The 21,094-nt window shown below is 50.2% G+C and overlaps 1 non-coding gene across 1 annotated transcript; it reads right to left on the bottom strand.

Annotated features, from left to right (window-relative positions):
* Nucleotides 1-14,060: 14,060 nt before the first annotated feature.
* LOC112473442 lies at nt 14,061-14,195 on the bottom strand. Its single transcript, XR_003044008.1, has one exon. It is a non-coding gene; the product is annotated as a small nucleolar RNA SNORA70 (small nucleolar RNA).
* Between the last annotated feature and the right edge of the window lie 6,899 nt (nt 14,196-21,094).

Raw genomic sequence — 21,094 nt, 5'->3', positions numbered from 1 at the left:
GCTTTAGGGAAGTTCTGGGCACCTCTCACTGACCCTTCCACCATCATTTCTACCCTGCTCCCCAAGCTGGTGACAGCCTCTGGAAGAAGCAAGAAATGAGGTCAATGGCCCCATTGGGAGCAGGTGGGGTCCACGGCCTAGACTTCTCCCAGCCCTCAAGCACCTACAGAAAAGCCCAGGCTTTGCAGGTGCTGGATCTGGGGCCCAGCCCTGGTTCTGCACCCCTTAGGTTAGTATGACACTGAGCCAGAAATTTCCTTAACCTCCCGAGCTCCAGTTTCTTCCTCTGTAAAATAAGGATCAACCATCCTTATTGTCATGAGGTTTAGGTGCCACCATGGGCTGGAAGTCTGAGCATAGTGTTCGTGGGGCACATGGTGGGCTCCAACAACTGCTGCTTTCCTCTTCATCCTCACCTGCTTCTCCTACCTCCCCATGGAAATGAGAGGCCATTTTCCATAGAAAGAAAACAGCGGGGTGTTTTCCAATACCCTTGAAAAGATTTAGATGGAGCTTGTAACAAGCAAATTTACCCTTTATTGAATGCCAAGCACTGTGCAGGACAGGCCCCACATCGCATCTTATTCCACCCTCTCCACTCACCCCAGGAGACAGGCATTATTACCTATAGATGATGATCAAGGCCAGAGAGGGGCAGTGGCTTGTCTAAGGTCACACAGCAAGTAAGAACCAGGGTTAGGAATCAGTTCTGTCTGCAGGTTGTTAGAGAACCCTTGGGGCTTCCCCAACCAAGATTTTCCCCTCTCCCAACCTCCCAGGCCACCCCAGTGTCCTGCCAGGGTCTCTGGTGGGAAGACGCACTATGTTATATGAAGAAGGTAAGAGAGATCATTTGCTCTTCCACTTCATAGATAAGGAAACTGAGGCCTAGCAAGGATAAGAGGCCAGCCAAGGATATGCAAATGGGAAGGGTCTAGATTCAGCTGGAACCACCAGCTGAGTAAATTATTCTGCTTCCTGCTTCAGAAGTGACATCTTTACTCTCTGACATGTGAAGACCAACTCCTTGACCTGCCAATCTGAACCAACTGGCATTCCTCAATTCCTCAAGACTACTGCCCTTGAATCTCAAATCCTAACCCAGCCATGACTAATATTGTCCCCTTCCTCCCACCACGGGGATGTCCTCCAGGGCTGACCCTCCTTGAGGTCAAGTTCTAATGAGGGACCACACATTTGATGGCTTTTGCATTTTACAGCCGAAGGTCGGATGTCATTACACCAAGAGCCATTACAGTGGAATCTTGGTGTTACCAAAATATTGCCAAAACCAGGCCAGGAGACACGCAGCCAGCCAGAATAGCGCCTCCTAAAAGGATTGGGTGGAATGGTGATCTGCATGTTCCTGTTTCACAAATGGGAAACTGAGGCTCAGAGAGGGCTTACAGAGAAGTGATGAATGACCTATGTGGGTCTGGACACAGAACTTCTAGGGCTCCTTCCATGCCCCAGCCCTTCCTGAACCAGCCCCTGATGCAGGTACCCAGGGCAAATGCACTGACTCACTCTGAGAGGGACAAACGCAAGGGGTTGCTGATACATATGCATCCTAGCAAATATACCATGCCTCCTCCTCTCCCCATGCACATGGCATGTGCACACAGCCAGGTACACATGCATACATACTCTCACGAGCACACACAGGCTTTAAGGCAGTGGTTCTCAATCCTGGGTGTACACTGGTATCACTCGGGAAGCTTTTAAACACAGCCGTGTCCTGCCCCACCCTGGCGGATGCTGATGGAATGAATGCGTATTAGTCATCATTGCTGCATAACAAATTACCCCCAAAAATGTAGCACCCAAAAACAACACTTCTTCTCTCACATGGTTTCTGAAGGTCCAGAATCCGGGAGCAGCTAGCCAGGTGGTCCTGCCTACGGATCTCTAATGATACTGTAGTTCAGAAGGCCAGCGGGGCTGCTGTCATCTGAAGGCTCGACTGAGGCTGGAGGATCCGCTTCCAAGACGACCCACTAACAGGGCTGTCAGCAGGCTTCAGTTCCTTCCTTGCCACGCGGGCTTCTCCACAGGGCTGCTTAAGTGTCCTTGTGACATGGCAGTTGGCTTCTCTCTGAATGAGTAATCTAAAAGAGTGCAAAGAAGAAGCCTGGTGCCTTTTATGCCCTAACCGCCTAAATCACACACTGTCACTTCTGCGTTTGTTTGTTTGTTTGTTCGTTCGTTTGTTTGTTTGTTATAAGGAGCCATGTTCTAGGGGAAGGGAATCTGATTCCATCTTCAGAAGGGAGAAGTTTCAATGAATTTGTGGATATATTTTAAAAACAGCACAGTGTACAAAGTGGGGTCAGGGCACTGGGATTATAAACACTTCTCAAGTGACTCCAAGCGCAGTCAGGGCTGAGACCCACTGAAGTGGAAAGTCACCCACTGGGTTGAGGAGGGAGACTCAGTTGGACATAACTTCAGAGTTTAGTCAGCTCCAAGTTCCCCTTCCCTAGGGAATCCCATGTGCTGCCTCAGCCCAGCCCCTGGGTACACAGCTTCCATTCCTCCCTGGCCCCTTCCTCACCCCCTCCAGCCTGCCTCTCTAAGAGGCCTTCTCAAAGACCCCCACCCACAGCCTCCAGGCCTGGCCTCCAGCCCAGTGTCACCCACCCCTGCACTAGCAGATGAGGGAGGGGGAGTGGAGGTGGGAAGGAGAATTAGGTCTGGGTTCAGGCCTGTGCAGATATGTGGGTTTGTGGGCACACACGTGTGTGCACATGTGTAGATGCATGTGCCCACAAGGCTCACAGGCCAGGGCTCCCTGACAGAAAGACCCCAATCCATCTTCTCCCTCTCCTCTGTTGTCCTTCCCTTCTTTCCCTTTCTCTCCACTTTTCCTCTCCCCCTTCCTCTCTTTTCTTGTTCTTGACCCTTCTGCTCCTCCTTGTCTCTCTTGGGTCTCTCTCTCCAAACTGATCCTACGGTCTCCACACGTACTCCCCCTTGCCATCTTTGTAAATATCTTGATGGATATTGCTCAGCAAGTGCAGAGCAGCCCAGAGCGGATGTGGAGTGGCACTGGACTTCCCTGCCAGTCTCCAGAAAGTCCCAGCCCCAGCCATGCTGGGGTCACAGGTGGGACCACTTTCCTTCCTCCATTATCAGTACCCAGGAGAGAGAGGGCGTGGCTGAGGGGTGGTGGGCAGGAGCCAGGAAGGAGCCAATGCTGGGGCCATATCCATTTGCAAACCCCTCTGCTTCTCTCTCCCACTTAACTGCCTCTCTGCTATGGGCCTGCCCTGCCGGCCTCCAGAACCCTCCTTCCTCTCCACATTCTCTCTCCGAGTTTCTCTCAGTCTTTCTGGCTCCCTCTCCCTCTCTCTGCTTCTCCGGCTTTCTCTTGGAGAGAAGCAGGGCCCTGGCCACAGCTCTGAAGGCTGTGGAAATGAGAGGGCTGCACCTCACGAGGAGAGTAGTTCTGCCCTAGTAATGAGGAGGAAAGAGAACTCTTCTAGGGAATTAATGAGACCACCAAGAACAAAAGAGGCAACCAGCAGAGGCCAGAGAGGCGGGGCCCAGCTAAGCCGTCCCCGCAGAACTGCAATAATAGAGTGAGGAAAAATGGAGTAGAGATCCCTGTGGTAAAAACTATTAGAGGAGGCGAATTATAAAACTATTAACCAGAATGTAACTCCCAATTAAAAGATGATTTAACACTGGAACCTGATGGATGAATTTTGATTAAATGGAGAACTATTAGGAGCCCAGGGATAAGGCTGCTCCTGCCAGTTCTAAAAGTTAAAAGGCAGTTTGATATAAAAATTTATAAATTAAGGTTAATTACTTTAAATAACATGGCTGGAAGCAATGAAAGGAAATTTGTCAGAATCTCCAGAGTTTGGGGCCAGATGGATACAGATGTCCGGGATGGCCCCAGAGAACCCAGAGGTCAGGGCAGGGACAGCTGAGGCCACGAGAGGGCAGGTGATGTGAGCACTTCCGCCAAGCCCACTGAGAAGTGAGAAGCTGGCTGAGGCACCAGGTGAGGATGCCCGAATTTCCCTCCACTCTGAGGCCACACGAAGAGATATTGGTTCCAGAAAACGAGCAGGACGGAGGCCTCAGGGCCCCAGGACTATCCTAGGGAGCTAGTCTGATGGAAAGGTCACAGCCCTTGCCTGGCAAGCCCTCCCTCTGTTGGAGGGGACAGAGCAGGAGTTCCCGGTCTAAGGTCCACTGTTTACTGAGCACTCAGTGGAAGTGAGGGACAACTCACACCACCTCAGTCCCGTCCAAGCTGAAAGAGTCACCAGCATCCCTATGCCCGAACTGCCTGGCCCTGCTCTGCAAACTCCACTCCATGAGGCCCACCTGGCAGGACAGGGCCCTACAGGAGAGTCTGCAGGGTGCGGGCTGCTCTTCTCCAATGCCTCAGAGTGGTGGGCTATAGCCACGCCACAAAGCCACCCCCTATTCAGGGCCTGGGGTCTTTCCTGGGCTGAAAGCTGTGCTTCCAGGAAGCCCACCTGGAATATTTAGACACCCAGGGTAGTCTAAATATTCTACCGCCAGGCGGGTCCCCTAGATGCTCTGCACAAATCATCCCCTCCCAAGACCCCACCTTGTCCCCAGAATATGTCCCCAGCACATCAAGGGGACAGCCCTGTGGTTGATCCTGCCCATGGCAGAGGACAATACTTAGCATGCAGCTACAGCCAGAACCTAGGAGGCTTTGAAAGGCTGTGGCCCAGAAGACATTAATATGAGGTTGGCCTGATGTTTAGGAGATTGGGCACTCGAGCCAAACTTCGTGGGTTCGAGCTCCAGCTCCCAGTACTTACCAACCTATGTCTTCAGGATTTACCTCTCCAGGCTTATTTCACCATCTGTGAAAATCCTTGCAGAATTGCTGTGTAAGTGCGAAGAAAGCTCTAATGCATAGTAGGTCCTCAATAAATGGCAGTGACTCTCATCTTCTGTCCACAAGTCTCATCTTCTAAGAAATGTAGTTATCTGGCAGACCTCTATCAAGGCTTCCTAGCACAGCTGCACAGGGAACATTTCTCAGGCAAAAGATAAAAATACCTTATTTAGTGTTCCCAACACCCTTTGAAGTCAGGCATGTTATTATTCCCATTTTACAGATAAGGAAACCGAGGCACAGAGAGGTTCAGTCACAAGCCCCAGGCCTCACAGCTGGCAATGGGCAGTCAGGGATTCAAGTATTTCAGCTCCTGAGCCCCACCTCGCACTGCCTCCCGGGGTACTGTGCTGAAGGCTTCTAACTTTACTGCTTCTGTGCCTCTTATTATAAACCTCAAATAAACTATTTGGAAGTGGAACCAGTGGGAAAGAAAGGAGGAAGTGAGGGAACAGAGGAAGGAGTAGGGGAAGAGGGATGAGAGCTTTGTACCTTTTACTCTTTGCCAGTGTCCTTTCCTCCTACCTGGAATACAGATGAGATGCCTGGAGATAGAGTAGCCGTCTTGTAACCATTAGGACAGAAGCCACAGGCTTTCCCCAGAGGCTAGAAGGGGCCTGGGTTCTCAATGACTTCCTTCAGCAGCTCACTAGCCCTGAGCGCCCACCTCTAAATTTTTTATCACTCAAAAAAGATAAACCCCAATTTGGCTAAACCATTGTGGTTAGGTTTCTGTTACAGGCAGCCTCATGCCTTCGCAACTGACACAGTTTCCAAGAATATTTTCAACTTTCTGGAAGCGTGGCACCCCCATTCCCCACGAGACAAGGTCCCACCCTTCTCATAAAAACAAAATGGCAGCAAAAAAGATTCAAGGGAGCTGCTAGCTCCTACACTAAAGAGGAAGGAAGGAAGGAAGGAAGGAAGGGGAAAAGAAAGGAAAAGTTTGGCAAGTTTATCTTTTAACAAATCCCTGTGGGGTTAGAAGTCAGGAGAGTGTTTAACCTTGGGGGTGACTGGGAGAATACAGCAGAGAGGTCCTGCTTCTGATATAGGTGCTGATTACTTTGTAAAAATTCATCACTCTCTGTAATGATTTGTACTCTTTTCTTTATGTAAAAAAAATTTTAATTGAATATGATAATAGATGAATTTTGTTATATAAATTACACCTCAATAAAATTGTTTCTAAAAAAAATAAATGCAGTACACCAAAGACCACCCTTCCTCGGCTTTGCACAGTGTATGACATAAACCAGGTATTGCAAGACTGACAGACACCCAGACTAGCCCGTGGTTGGCCCTGGGATGAGTCATTCCAGGGACAGCTTCTCAGGAGAAGGGTGTCCTGTGGGGGTGAGCTTCAGAGGAAGGGGTGGAGACACAGGGTCCCCTTCTTACCACACATCCTGGCCATGTCACTTCCCCTTTCCAAGCCTCTCTCATTTTCCTCGGGAAGAAGGTGGGGAAGGAGAGGACGGGGAGGGCAACCTGAGAGGCGTGGCTGAGGCAAAAGCCTGGAGGCGAGAAAAGAGGAGCTCCAGTCACAAGGAACGGGGAGCCCCTCCAGGCTGGAGCTGTCCTGAGCTCAAGAAACAGATTCGGATGCTTAGATCAGGGGGAAACGGGAAGGGCGATTTTCTTAAAAAGCTCCTAAAAATCATGGACAGAAAATTATCATTGTAATTAAGACAGAGCCAACATGATATTGATGATCCCTTTCACAGTGTTACTGTGAAATTTCAAGGCTTCACGGGAGGATTTTCCTGTGCTCACAAATCACACTGTCACCTGGGCTCTGATGGCTACAGAGGCCTGGACCTGGGCCACCTTTGACCCTGTGGACGGAGTTGAGCTGATAGAATCATTTTCTAGCCTAATGAGCCTCCTCATCTCCCACAACACAGAGCTTAATGGCCATAGTGGCCCCAGCCTAAGATATAGCTCTGGGGTTAGAGATCAAGGGCCAAAGGTCTAAGTCACGGCCAGATTCACTCCTTTCCCTCCTTCTTCTCTCTCTCTCTTTCTCTCTCCACTCAATGTTCCTAAATTCTCTAAAACTTAGGTTTCTCGTGGTAAAATGGCACTCCTAGCTCTGATCTTGCTGTGTTACTATGAGAACTAGAGACAATATGGATGAAGGAAGCTCCTGCCCCATGGTCGGCAGTCCCTAATGACAGCATAACCCACCTAACTCTGGGCCTCCCTGTGGCCCATCTCCAGTGGACACTATTTTCAAAGAAGGCATTAGTCCATTGCTGAAATGGAGTTCCAAGTTTTAATGAACATCTCAAAGGGCATTCGCATTCCTAAGACAAATTAACATGTCCTAGAGTCCTCTTTTTCCATCTCCCACAGCTCAGCTCCAGGGCCTCAGTCTCCCCTAAACTCTCACCAAACCCATCCCCTACAGGTGCCTGGCTCCCATTGCTCTCCATTCTGTCTTTTACTCTCTTCTATCCTTTACACCCAGGAGGGATGCTCTGCCTTTTCTGAAGGAAATGGATCTGAGAATTCTGGGCTTCTTCCAATTTTCCTTAGACCCACTACCCACCCCCAGAGCAACTGGGGCCCAAAGAGATCAAAACACAGAAACTTCCTTAGGGGCAGAAGGAGGGTAAACCCTGGGGATCCTTGGGTGTAAACTTCTTTTTGGTCTTGTAGTAGGGAGTTGCTCTTGTCAGATATGTCAACACACGATTATTGCTATCCACAGTTTTCTTGTCAAGGAGCTTCCAGGCAAACTGAAGAAGTAACCTGAAACAGATAAACTACACGAGAATCTGAAATACATAGAACAGGTGTGCTGTTATGGACTGAATGTCTGTGTTCACTCCAAATTCCTATGTTGAAGCCCCAACCCCTGATGCGATGGTATTTGGAAGTGGGGCCTTTAGGAGGTGATTAGGTTTAAGGAGGCCATGAGGGTGGGGTCCTATGATGGGATTAGTGCCCTTGTGAGAAGAGCGAGACCAGGGCTCTCCTTCCCTCTTTCTCTGTCGTGTAAGGACACAGGGAGAAGGCAGCCGTCTGCAAGCCAGGAATCAGGACCTAGGACTAAGGAACCAAATCAGCCGGTGCCTTGACCTTGGACTTGCCAGAACTCTGAGAGATAAATTTCTGTTGCTTAAGCTGTGGTATTTTATTATGGCAGCTCAAACTAACTAAGATACATGCTGTCTGGAAGGAGTGGTCAGGGAAGGTGCTCTGGAGTAGGAAAGACTAGAGCTGAGTCCAAAAAAGAAAATAGAATTAGTAGGCCTTTGACCAGGGGAGAAGTGAGGTTATTCCTGGAGGGCACTCCAAATTACATAGGCACAGATAAGAAAGGGCATCAAGAACTGACCAATCTGGAACAGGAGAAGTTGAGAGAGGTAAGGCCAGAAAGGCAAGCTGGGATCCACTCATGTTGGGGCTTGAAAGCAGGCTGGGTAGGAGTGAAGGGTCGGTCTTGGCTGTAGTCCCTGGGTCATGGGGAGCCATGGAAGGTTTTGGAGCATAAGAAGGAAGCTAACTGATGGCCAGGGGAGGAAGGTGAGGTAGGAGAGCCTGGAGTGGGAAGCTGGTTAGAAAGACTGCAGAGGTCCAGGTGAGGGGAACTGAAGGGCAGCCGAGAGCAGGAGCTGGGGGGCTGGAAGTGAAGGGCTGGATTCAAGTGCTGACCAGACAGGGACAGAGGAGGGAAAGGAATGGGGAGGGGCCTGGTTCCAGGTGTCAGCTGCCTCCCTAGCCTGGTTCTCATTCTATCCCTGGCAACCCTCCCACTCCAGTCAATCTTAGCAGCCCCGCCTCCTATACCCTTCCCTAACCTTGACTGGGACCTGTGTGCTCCTCCCAGCCTCCATCCTTCCCTTCGGTGACACCAGATACCCACCTGTGGCTTCTCTCCTCCCCTCAAAAGCACCAGGAAGGCGTTGCTGGTCAAGTGCTGCCCCTCCAGCTCACGCAGGGAAGCTGGGCTCAATGCACTCACAGGTAGATCAAGTTTATTTACAAGGGTTCAAGGGTAGAATGTGAACTTTGGAGTTAGACTGCCTACGTCTGGATCCTGACTCTGCTACCTACTAGTTGTACGGCCTTGGACAAGTTAATGAACTGCCCAGGCCCTCAGTTTACCCATCTGTAAAACAGGGATGATGGTGGTACTTACCTTACAGAGCTGTTGTAGGACTGAAGGAGTTAATAACATTTAGTGCAATGCCAGGCACATGGTAGGTACTTGATAAACGTTGACCCATTTTTATACGACAGGTCCCGTGCCAGACACTACTGGAGGCAAGACACTTATACATATAGGGAATGGTCCCTGCTTTCATGGCCTTAACAGGGTGTGCAAAGGAATAAATGCCTTTTGATATGGAGCAAAAGACAAAGGAAATGGAAGATACCCCCCACCCTTAGGGGACCGTCAGTCTGGGGGGAGGTACACAGGGACTCCATCCCTGCCTTTCAAAAGCTTAGAGCCTGAGGAAAGACACAGTCCCCACCTCCAAGTAACTTTCAGCTTATTGGGAAAGGGTGGACCTTTGCACATCCAGGTCTCTCCCTGTGGGCTGTCCCTTCCTGTCTGACCACCTGGAGAACTCCTAGTCTTTCTTCAAACCTCACCTCCTCTGAGAAGCCTTCCTGGCTCTCCACCAGACACCAGGAGGCTATTATCATTGATGTTCTCAGAGCACTTCACTCCCTCCTCCATCAGAGCACTTCATATATAGCTCTGAAGGGTATTCTGTGTGTGTGAGAGTGTGTGTGTGTGTGTGAGTGTGTGTGTGTGTGTGTGTGTGTGTTTGTTTTCGGTGTGTTCGCTTATGCACATATTTGGGTGTTTGTCTCCAGGTCACCTTCCCCTGGCCCAGAAACTCCCACGTTTGTGAAGGTGGAAACCAGGGCTGCCTCTGTAGTAATAATGCTGGCCCACTGCAAGTGCTGGACAAGGATGTGATGGCCTAAGTGACAGAACAGATGGATGGATTGGCTGATAATGAGAGAGACAATCTGGAGATACTGGTCTGTTAGGGAAGATGGACACTAGGTCAAGCCGTGTCTCTTTGACCCAGAAATAGGATGACCATAACTTGCCCAGGACCTCCAGAAGGTCCAGGGCACCAAGGGTGATGGAGATTCCAGGGGGTACCCCTGCTTGCCCTGTTTGTACACGCCAGCCTGCCCCCCCCATACCCATTCTAGATAAACAGCTGCAGTGCCCTCCATCCCTGGGACTGGCTCGCTTCCCCACCTGGGCAGCGCGCCCCAAGAAAACCACCACAAACATAACACCAATCCATTACCAAACAAAAACATAGGGCCATAGACCCAGAAAACCCCAAAGTGTGTCCCATAGTCTCTCGAAGCAGGTCGAGGCCTCTGCCCATCCTATGGATGGTTCATACAGCCCAGAACCAATAGCAAAGCAAGTGTTCGAAATGCACTGTACAAGTAAACATCTGAGGGACCAGAGGACGGAGAGCTGGCCATGCTTCCTTCCTCCTGAAGGAGCTTCTCCCAAGAACCCTAAGGGCAACCTACAGAAGTGCTGGGTTCACATCCTAACAGCTGCGTGATCTCGGATAAGACATTTGGCCTCTGTAAGCCTCAGCTTCCTCATCTAGAAAATGGGTATGATCAAAACTAGGCAAAGGGTTGGAGTGAGAATAAATATGAGCTTGCATTTAGAAGAGATTTGTGAAGGATAACGGGCTGCACAAACAAGAGGCTTAGGACCATTCATACTGTTTTAATATTATTGTTATTAGAGCAGAAGAGCAGATACTCGAGCCAGTGATCCTGAGACCAGTGCTGTGGCCCCCTAAGTGGTCCCTGACATCTGCTCTGAGCTGGATTTTTCTGAAACAAGTTCCAACCTAGGCATGGAATAACTGGGGAGAGGACAGGAGAAGAGAAGGGTATATGTGTGCATATGTGTGTGCATGCATGTGCATGTGGGTGTGTGCCTCCGTGAATGTGTGTGCATGAGTGTATGTGTATCTATCTGCCCCGGGGTAGGGAGGGGAGGGGATGAAGGGAAGAAAGGGAGAATTGAGAAGAAAAGAAGAAAAGCGCAGGGAAGAGGAGAACTGAGGTATTCGGTTACATGATCTAAATTCTAATCAAACATCATTTAAAGCGTGTTTTATTTCAGCCTCGGGAGAGCCGGTCCCTCCTGGCTGCTCACCATGGCAACGGGCCGCTCATTTCAGAAGTGTCATGCCACATTATCGTCCTGCCGCCTCACACGCTCTCGCTGCCTGACAACTTCGCTCTGCCCCTTGCGACAACCATCCCCGCTCCACTGGTTTATTTTTGGTGTCAGCCAGCCCCCCTTTCCTGCCCCCTCCCCATCATCAGTGGATTGAAAGACAACCTAGGCCCTCCAGCCAGTGAGCATCACAGCCTGTTTGGTGATAAGAGATAATTTGAGGAGATATTTGCTTACATGTGTATGAACAGTTTGCTGCATTAAGACAATTCGCTTGGTGCTCAATCTGACAAAACCCCAGGAAAGAGGAGGGAGGGGGCACCCCTCACTTCTCAGGGTCCTTCCAAACTGGGGGGGCCCTGCGAGATTCTCATCTGGCTGCCTTTCCCGGCATCGTCTGGAGACGGGAGACCTGCCACTGACTTGCTGTGTGACCTTGTACAAGTCGCTCCCGTTCTCAGTGCCTCTCTTTCCTTTTCTGTCAAAAGATGCGGTTGGACCAACTGGAACCTGGGATGCCTGCCAAGTGTGGCACTGGGTGAATCAATGATTCTAAGAACCAGGGTGGGAGCAGCAGAGGGCTGAGGACCCAGAAAGAGGACAGATTCTTGGTGTGAAGATAGATGAAGGGAAAAAAGGGTTAGCCTGACACACCTCTAGCCATATAACTGCCCCGGCTCAGAAATGGTAGAGTGTCTGGGGGATTCTAAAGCTTCCCTCTCTGGTGAAGGCTGGAAAAATCCCAGACCTAGGATTGCACCCTGTCCTGGAAAGGTCTTTTTTGAGATATCTTTCCCTGCACTCCACTGAGTCATAGCCAAGAGACAACTCTGAAGCCACCCACTCCCTCTCTATCATGTTGACACACACACACATGCTCCCACATGCATCTCCCCCAGATCAAGGGCCAGATGGAGGTGCAAAGGCAGATTCAGAAGAAGCTGAGAAGAAGAAGTACACCCTGAGACCCCAGGTAAGGAGATAGGCTCCTGGCTCTCAAAGTGGAGCACAGAGATAATGGGCTAGAAGGCAAGGTGGCTCCACCTGATGCCTCTACACACTGAAAGCCAAGAACAGTAATGTGTATGCTGAGGGTTTCCAGGAGCCAGGCCCTATGCTGAGATTAAAAAGGTTTGGAGCCCGCTCCCGACATTCTGTACCCTCCTGCCTCAGCCCCATGGGAGTAGAAAGTTGACCTGGTTGATTCTCAGCTCAGGGAACCCTGTGCCTCTGTTCACTCTTTTGTCAAATGGGGTTTATAATAGTTCCCACTGTATATGGTAGCTGTCAGGATTAAGAGAAGACAGCACAGTTTGGAGCACATAGTGGGTATTCAATAAATGGCAAGTATTAGAAGTTATCATAGTAATTAGGGTCTGAGAAACCAAGGTTTTCTGATATTGGGCCTCAGTTCCCCACAACCGCAGCCAGCTGTGCAGCTGGGTCCTGTGGCTGGTTTGGCTCCCACCAGGGACCTGTCCTAGGGAGGATGGACTCCCTGGGATGATGTCTACACCTGCCTCCCACCCCCACATAATGTCTCTACTTGGTGTCTTCAGCCCCTCTGGGAGTGCATCAGACCATGGGAGGTGATTGCTCTCCCACCCTAGGCCCCATCTGGGGCAACTTCCTCTGAGACCCTCAGAACCCACAGACTCTCCGGTCAAGGCCCACAGAGTGACCCTCTTTTGTCTGCCCAGGGTTAAAAGCAACCCTCAGCCAGGAGCCCCCAGAGCAACTGAGAACTCAGATCTCCACTTACCTTACCCAACTACCCTCTGCCCTGACCCAGAATCCCACCAGATTCCTTAGGAGAAATGGCCCAGGGAAAACCACACGAAGGAAGTAAGTGCCAGCCTCCTTCCGCAGAGGGCTCTGGGTGGGCTCCCCTAGGACTCAGCAGTCGCTCCCCACTCCCAGGACACAGACAGTGCTGAAGGGAGGCAGTGGGCCACAGGGAAAATAATCTTTTTTTTTTCTTTTTTTTCCCCAATTACAGTTGACATTCAGTATTATTATCTATTAGTTTCAGGCATAAAGCACAGAGGTTAGACATTTATATAATTTACAAAGCGATCCCCCCAATTAGTGTAGTACCCACCTGCACTATACATAGTTATTACAGCATTCCTGACTATATTCCCTATGCTGTACTTTACATCCCTGTGACTATTGTGTAACTGCCAGTTTGTACTTCTTAATCCCTTCACCTTTTTCACCCAGTCCCCAACTCCCCCTCCCATCTGGCAACCATCAGTTTGTTCTCTGTATCTATGAGTTTGTTTCTGTTTTGTTTGTTTGTTTATTTTGTTCTTTTTAGTCCACATATAAGTGAGATCACATGGTATATGTCTTTCTCTGTCTCACTTATTTCACTCAGCAAAATACCTTCTAGATCCATCCATATTGTTGCAAATGGTAAGATCTCATTCTTTTTATGGCCGAGTAACATTCCATTGTATATATGTACCACATCTTCTTTATCCAGTCATCTATCAGTGGGCACTTAGGTTGCTTCCAAGAGAGAAGAATCTCTCCCTTTTTTTTTTTTTTTTTGACAGAAACGGGGATTTATTAATGGAAGAGTGGGGGAAGGGCAGCACCAAGACTCATGAGTGCAGGATCCACCATTTGTTCAGGGGGCCACGATTAGGGATATATTTGACCCCACAGCCATGTGGAATGAGCCTCTTTTCAACTACCATGTCTTCAAACTCATCCACCTTAAACTTAGTAATGCCCCACTTCTTGGAAATGTGGATCTTTTGACGGCCAGGGAACTTGAACTTGGCCCTGCATAGAGCTTCAATCACATGCTCCTCGTTCTGCAGCTTGGTGTGAACAGACATGATTACCTGGCCAATGTGGACTCTGGTCACTGTGCCCTGGGGCTTTCCAAAGGCACCCCGCATACTCGTCTGGAGTCTAGATTGGAAATAGCACGAGGTCAGACATGAGTATCCACCGGAAAAGGACTGTCTCCAAGGTCCCTTAGAACAACCCACACAAACAACAGGCTGCATACACTACCAAGGATGCTGCTGTTTGCGGCCATTGCACACCAGGCCCCTATGGGGAAAAGAGCACGGTCGGCTTAATTGGCTGCAGCGGAGAAGAATCTCTTTAAGGTCAATGGAACTCAGATCCAATCCCCCAGCTCCGCCACCTCTCAGGAGCAGAGTCTTGGATCCGAGGCCTAGCCTCAGTGTTCTCATTTCTTAATTGGAGATAACAATACCTACTTCACAATGCTGGCATGTTAAAAGTATACTTAACACATAGTAGGTGCCCAATAAAAGGCGGCTATTATGAATAAAAACAACAAACCTGCCCCAACTGGAGCGAAGGGGCTGTTTCCCTTTCACCCACTGGAGGCCGCTGTGTAGGCGCGCAGGGCTGGAGGCTTCCCTGGCCAGGACCTCATTCCCTGGGCTTACTCTTCTCCCACCTCCTCCCTACTCCCTAAAGTCCTGCCCAAACCTAGAAAGTGATGGGCTGGGGGCAATCCTGCCATGTTATGACATTGTTCAAGCAATGTACATATGTCCCAGCCTGGCTGTGTTTTTGCCTCTCTGTCTGGGCAAAATAACAAAATGATCATATTACTCATCTCAACATTCCACTCACATGTGTTTGACTCAGAACCAGGACAGCACAGAACCAGCCTCCTCACCGCTTCCCAGCCCCGCAGCCTCCAGCAGGTCACTTAGTCTCCATATCTGTACTGTGGGCACAAGGCGGGCCCTGCGTCCGCAGCCCTGTGAAGAGTTAAGGAGATGGGGTGTGTGAACTCCCTGCACATCGCCTGGCACCCAGGAGGTGCCTCCCACCCACCCCCTTCCTGCCAGAAGCAGACAGTCGCCCAAGTGCCTGAGGCTTTAGACCTTCCCTTCTCAACTTCCCTCCAGGGTAAGGGAGCTATCCTTGGCCGTCCCAGGCGCTTAGCTTCCCCAAAGACGACCTCATCCGGAAAGGAGGGACTGGGCGGCTAGGACACCCTCCTCTCACGCGGACCGAGGGGTGCCGCCTCCCAGCCGCAGGGACTCCGGGTTTGGGCCGGGGGTCTAGGGAGGTGTCGGCGACAGCCCCCAACCCGCACCGCTTCCGGGGCCTTGGGGGAAGGGAAGGGGCGGGCTCCTCCGGCTCACCTTCTGACGGTGAAATGTGGCCATTTACCTTCACGCTCCAATGCCAGCACCTAAATCACTGTCTCCGCGCCCGCGCTCAAGGTTGCTCCCCAGCCGGCCGCCAACAAAGCCGCCTCGCCGCAGAGCCCCCCACTACCCTGAAGACCCCAGGAAGGGGCCAGCCGCCTCCGCGGCGCCCCCTCCGCCTTCCTCCTTCCTCCCTTCCCTTTCCTGTCCCTTTTCCTTCTTTTTTTCCTTTCATTATTATTATTATTATTATTATTATTATTATTTATTACTACTATCAAGCGAGTGCTGCTGTTATTATTAGGGTTAGGACGACTACGACTACTACTACTACTTTTATTACTACTACTACTACTACTACTATTACTACTACCACTATTATTATTATTATTAGTCTCAAGGACCTATCTCAGGGACCAGGAGGCCACAGGGTCCCAGCCCAAACTCACCAAGAGCCCTAAGTTTAGTTTTCTATCCCAGGATGAGGTAGTCAGGACAATGGGCTTGAATGAAGAGTCCACCCTTAGGCCACTACAACTTTAAACTTGGGGCCCTGGCCCAACTGGTGTTCACTGTACCCGAATGATTTTTAATCCAGTAACTACATTGTGAATATCACTCCTAATGCATGGAGCTTGTGCATATGTTAAAAGTGCGAATCTTTGGAAGGTAAACATTTAACTCATCGCGGTGACTCAGTTTTGACAAGGTTTCGTTAGCCCTGCTCCCTTCTCTCACCGCCTTTTCCCTCCCTGGTTTCTTTCTTCTTCAGGGATCTCCACGTGTCATCATCCAGAGGAGAAGGAAAAGAGAAGAGGGGTACAGGAGAGACCCCAGGTCGTGGTCACATAGAGCACTGGGGGCGTCTTTAGAAAAGGAGGAGCAAAGTGGGGGCTGTTGCTGAGAACCAGAACCGTGAGGCTGGAGAGGTCTCAATCCCACCCTGACCTGAGGTGCCCCCACCTGCCAGTTGTGGGAGGAGGTTGGCCAAGGGCAATGAAGAGAGAACATCAGCCTAGGAAGGGAGAGGAAGCCAGTGACACCACACACACACACACACACAAAAACACACACACACACACACACACACACACACGGCTTGGGCCCCCGCCCCAATCTGGCCCTGAGGCACTGGACATGCCAGGGGCCTGAGTTCTGCCCTCATCCTCCGAGTACACTATCTGCAGTGTCTATTTGCTCTGCCTCACATCTTGTTCATTTGCACCTTACTTCTGTTGCTTCTGTGTGGGTCGGTGGAACTGATGTCTCCCCCATCTGACTGAGGGTTCCTCCAGGACAGAGCGTTATATTCCTCCCATCAGATTGGGTGCTCCTCAGAGCGAGGGCTGCATCTCCCACTTGCCTGGGAGCTCCCCCTCGGCAAAGGATCTGTCACCCCATCAGACTGGGGGCTCCCTAGAATAGAGGCTTCTGTCTTCCCCATCAGACTGAGGGCTCTCCCAGATCAAGAGCCGTGTCTCTCTCCTCCAGACCAGAAACACCCCAGAACCCTACGAACCACAGCTGATCTAGTGTTCAAAGCCCCAGGGTCATACCCCCACTCTCAGGCATTATGGTTCTAGAGGCCTTCAGGTACAAATCCAGCTTCATCGTGCCTTAGCTCATGACCTTGAACAAATCACATGACCTCTGGGGAGAATACTGCCACTATTCAGGGTTTCGTGAAGCTCCAAGGAAATAGCATTTGGTGAAAAGGACCTGGCATATAGCAGGTGTTCAATAAATGCTGTCTCATTCCTCTCCCCTCATTAGTCTGAGATGTTCAAAGTCTACCTGCCAGCTCAGGCTGAGAAGACAGAGGGGAACCAGAATTGCAAAGGCGCACCCAGGCTGAGAAGACAGAGGGGAACCAGAATTGCAAAGGAGCACCCACAAAATACACACACATGCACACGCACACACACACACACACACACACACACTCCCATACACACACATGCACACGCACACACACACACACACATCCTCCCCTCAAGCTACTGGGTAGTGGCCTCCTTCGTTAGGGGATAGGGCGGTGGCAAGGAGTTAAACGTATTAAGCAATTTACAATTAATATAGAAGTCATTCTAGAGATAGCTACTAGAAAGAGTACAACAGGGCAATTAACCCACTAATACACTAGGCTATTACATCGCTATGTCTCTTATTTTAGCCCGAGGTGATTTGAAACGCATTGGATTAGAGGATATTACAGGAGATAGCATGAAAAATAGCTTAATGTAATGAGCCATCCCATGATGTCTGCTATTAAAGATGATTTGCAGTTGAAAACTACAACATACAGTAGTTCAGCTATTCGAGGACCGAGGGGGTGGGGGCTGGGGCGGTGCTGTTAACCCTTCCTTCTTTCCAGCTGCCCCCACCCCCACCGGGCCCTCTGCTACCTTCATGCCAAGATTATCAAGTACATCTTATTAGGCGACAATGGCTTCATTGGGAGATTGGAGATTGAGGCCTGAGGTTGATAAAGAACCAATAATCTGCTAATAACCTTTAAAAAATAGATTCCCCCAGGGAGCTATACTAATGGGCTGAGGCTAGGGAGGGAGGTTGATTGGCAACTGGGCAGCTAATGTGGAAAAAGTTGTGGGATTGGTGGGGGGGATAGCTACCCTGCGTGGGGGGAAAGTCAACACGCTCCCCCTCCCCCAGCTCCCCTGAGTGAGAAGGCAGGAAGGTGTTTGGCTTATGGACTGCTGCTTAGAGGGTATGCCTAGTATATGTGCGGGAATAATCACAATACACAAAACTGACTTTTCTATTTAGCTGATCTTTGTATGGTGCATCACTGCTTTTAAACGGCATTTCACATGCAGTAGCTCTCTGGACATCCAGAAAGGTAGGTAGTATAATACCATCAGTGTACAAAAGGCATCTGACCCAGAGAAAGCAAATAACTTGCCCAAGGTAAACGCAGCCAGTTATGTAATGAAAGAGGAACAGACAGCTGTTCTAACTTCAAAGCCTATGCAACTCCAGGCTACAAGTGTGTTCTACTTAAGGAATCTCTGCCTACCCCAACGTCACAAAGGTCTTATGTATTCTTCTGGAAGTTGTACTGTTTTCACATCTTACATTTAGGTCTATGATCCATTTCGAGTTAACTTCTGTGTATGGTGTGAGGTAAGGGTTAATGTTCGTTTTTTTCAAGAGGACTATGAGTGTATTTGCATAACCATGTGTGTGAACACATGTATATGGAGAAGAATACACACACAAGTGTAGGCTGCCATGCAAACAAAGTGGCTTAATCTAGGGGCACACATTCAGAGACTGTCTAAGGTAGATACACGTAGAGACACACTGAAGGTCAAGGCTGTACACACACGATAGGCATGAGGAGTGGGTGAGTACCCGAAGTGAGCATGTGAATGCAGACTTGTTTTGCTGAGTGTACATGTGTGCCACATGAGTATGTGCTGGCATGTTTCTGTGTCTATCACTGTACACATGTTGGTGTATGTATGTGCATGTGAGTGTGTCCCTGTGCATATGTCAGACTATGGGTATGTCACAGCCGTGGGTGTCACTGGGCATATATGTCTTGTTCAGCATTTGTGAGCATGTTGTTGTTGTGTACATGTCACTGTGTGTGTGTTTGTGTGTGTCAGGCTGTTGGCATGTCTGGTACCGTGTGTCTGTATCCGTATGTATGCATCATTCTGCCCGTGTGTTGGCGTGTCTGTCTGCGTGTGTCACTTTGCCCATGTGTTGCTGCGTGTCTGCGCCTCCCCTGGTGCTGCCACCTCCGAGAGCTGCAGGGCCAGCCAGGAACAGCCCCCGCGCCCCCCTCACTGCTGTCTTTTATCATCATTTGCCACGAAAGGGAGCCCAGGAGGACGGTGATAAATAAGGGCCACTTAAAATACAAGACGACCACTCTGACTTTGGGGAATATTTCTTCTGTGGAGCAGCTGGTGCCGCCTCTGTCCTTGTGGAAAGGGGTCCCAGGGGCCGCCAGCCCCTGCCCAGCTTCCTCAGGCTCCCTCACCTCCTCCTGTCTAGCCCCTCCCCCATCCCTGTCCTGCCAGCCCTGGTCTCGGAGGCCTTAGGAGGCCTGGGGAGGGAAAGTAGAGGGGAGGCCCACTGGAGGCCCCTGCAGCCAGGGCAAGGCTGGCCCTCAGTTTGCCCTTGTCAGGTGCTCTATGGAAGATCAGGTATCATAGGGAAGAAGCTAAGAGGAGATTAGAAGATACAAGGCCTCAGCCTTGTGAGTTCCCCTTCTAATTCCCTGTCCCTACTAAATTCAGGTGAGGGAATGGCTGGGGCATTCCCGAGAGCTGAGATATATGGAAAGACACACATGAACACACATAAGCATACAATTTTAAGCACCTATTATGTGCCACGCCCTAAAAGAAAGACACAAAGGCACAGATTTCATGAAGAGACAATAATGTACACGTACTAGACTTGCTACAAAAAGACACACACAGACATGCAAAAAAAAAACTTGTGTATAAGATTTGTTCTAGGAAGAGAAGGAGAGAAGGAAGAGAAAGGAATTGAAGGAGGTACGAAAAGAGAAGAAATTTAAAAAACATGGATGCGAAGGATGCACCACTGCATCAGGATAGAAGTGGCCCCTAGGTGGGAGGGGCCGAGGTGGAGGACTGCCCAATACGGGTGTGCAGGCTGCTCACTGCACAGGAAGGCAAGTGAGACCTAAAGTCTAGCCCTCACTCTGCTGGCCAAGCCATGCCCTGGTATGAGGCTGTGTCCGCCAGGAAGAAGGATGCCCTTTACTGTTCACAGAAAGGGCCCTCAACCAGGACCCAGGGGGCCGGGTCCTCCCAGAAGGGTCGCCTTTCCTGTTTCTCACAGGGGCACCTTACGAGTTAGCTATGCCCTGAAGGAGGGTCTCTTCACCTATGTCTATGACACATTATTTCCTTAAAATAAAAAAAAATAATAAAAAAAGAGGAAGAGAAGCAGAAATTGAGACAAAGGAGAAAGAAGAGAAAGAGATGGTAGGAAGGGGAAGAGAGAAGAGAGAAAGAAGGGAGAGGAGGAGTTGAAGGGGGGGTCGGTCAAACCAAGTTCTTCTAATCAAAGAACTTGTCACTGTCACTCTCCTAGTTGTGATGCCAGGATTGATCTGGGCCTGCTAGCATCCCACCCGGGGTTGGGGGTGAGGGGTGAATGGGGATTAACAGGTGAATCTCTCTCTCTGTCTCTCTCTCTCTCCCTCCCTCTCTCTCTCTCACACACACGCACGCGCACACACACATATACACATACACTTCCACTCCCACACACCTCCCATGCCCACCCTTCTCCCTCTCAGTCCATCCCAGGTGGCCAGGGACCTGTCATGTCTCATTTCCTTCTTCCACGACTAGTGATGGGAGCTAAGCTGACCTTTTCTCCTTCAATTTCCCTTCCAAGCTCCTCAGCCATCAGCCACAGGTACATTGACACCCTCATCTTCCATGACCCCCCAACACACACAAAGCCGTGTCACCACCCACTAGAGGCCATCTCAGGGAGGATGGAGGACAGGGCAGAGCTGGCCTTCTTTCTTATCAAGGGCTTTCAAACCCCAAGCTCCCCAGACTGGGGCCCTAGAGCTCACCCACAGCCTCTCTCCTTGAGCTTCAGATCCCTGAGGGCCTCTCCAGCCCCAGGCTTCCCACACCTTCTCCACATCCCTGGAACACCTTTCTGGCCTGCCTACCCTGTGGAAGGGCAAATGAAGGAGAACTAACCTTGACTGAGTACTTACTGGGTGCCAAGGACTGTATCATTTGATGCTCACAAGAACCCTTTGAGGTGGATTTTAACTAAGAATCTCCAAGTTACAGATGAGGAAAGCTCAAACCATAGACAGGA

The sequence above is a fragment of the Pteropus alecto genome, unplaced genomic scaffold (assembly GCF_000325575.1).
Source record: "Pteropus alecto unplaced genomic scaffold, ASM32557v1 scaffold98, whole genome shotgun sequence".
Taxonomy (NCBI): Eukaryota; Metazoa; Chordata; class Mammalia; order Chiroptera; family Pteropodidae; genus Pteropus; species Pteropus alecto.
The sequence above is the reverse complement of the archived record's forward strand: the minus strand, read 5'-3'. Positions and strand labels throughout refer to the sequence as shown.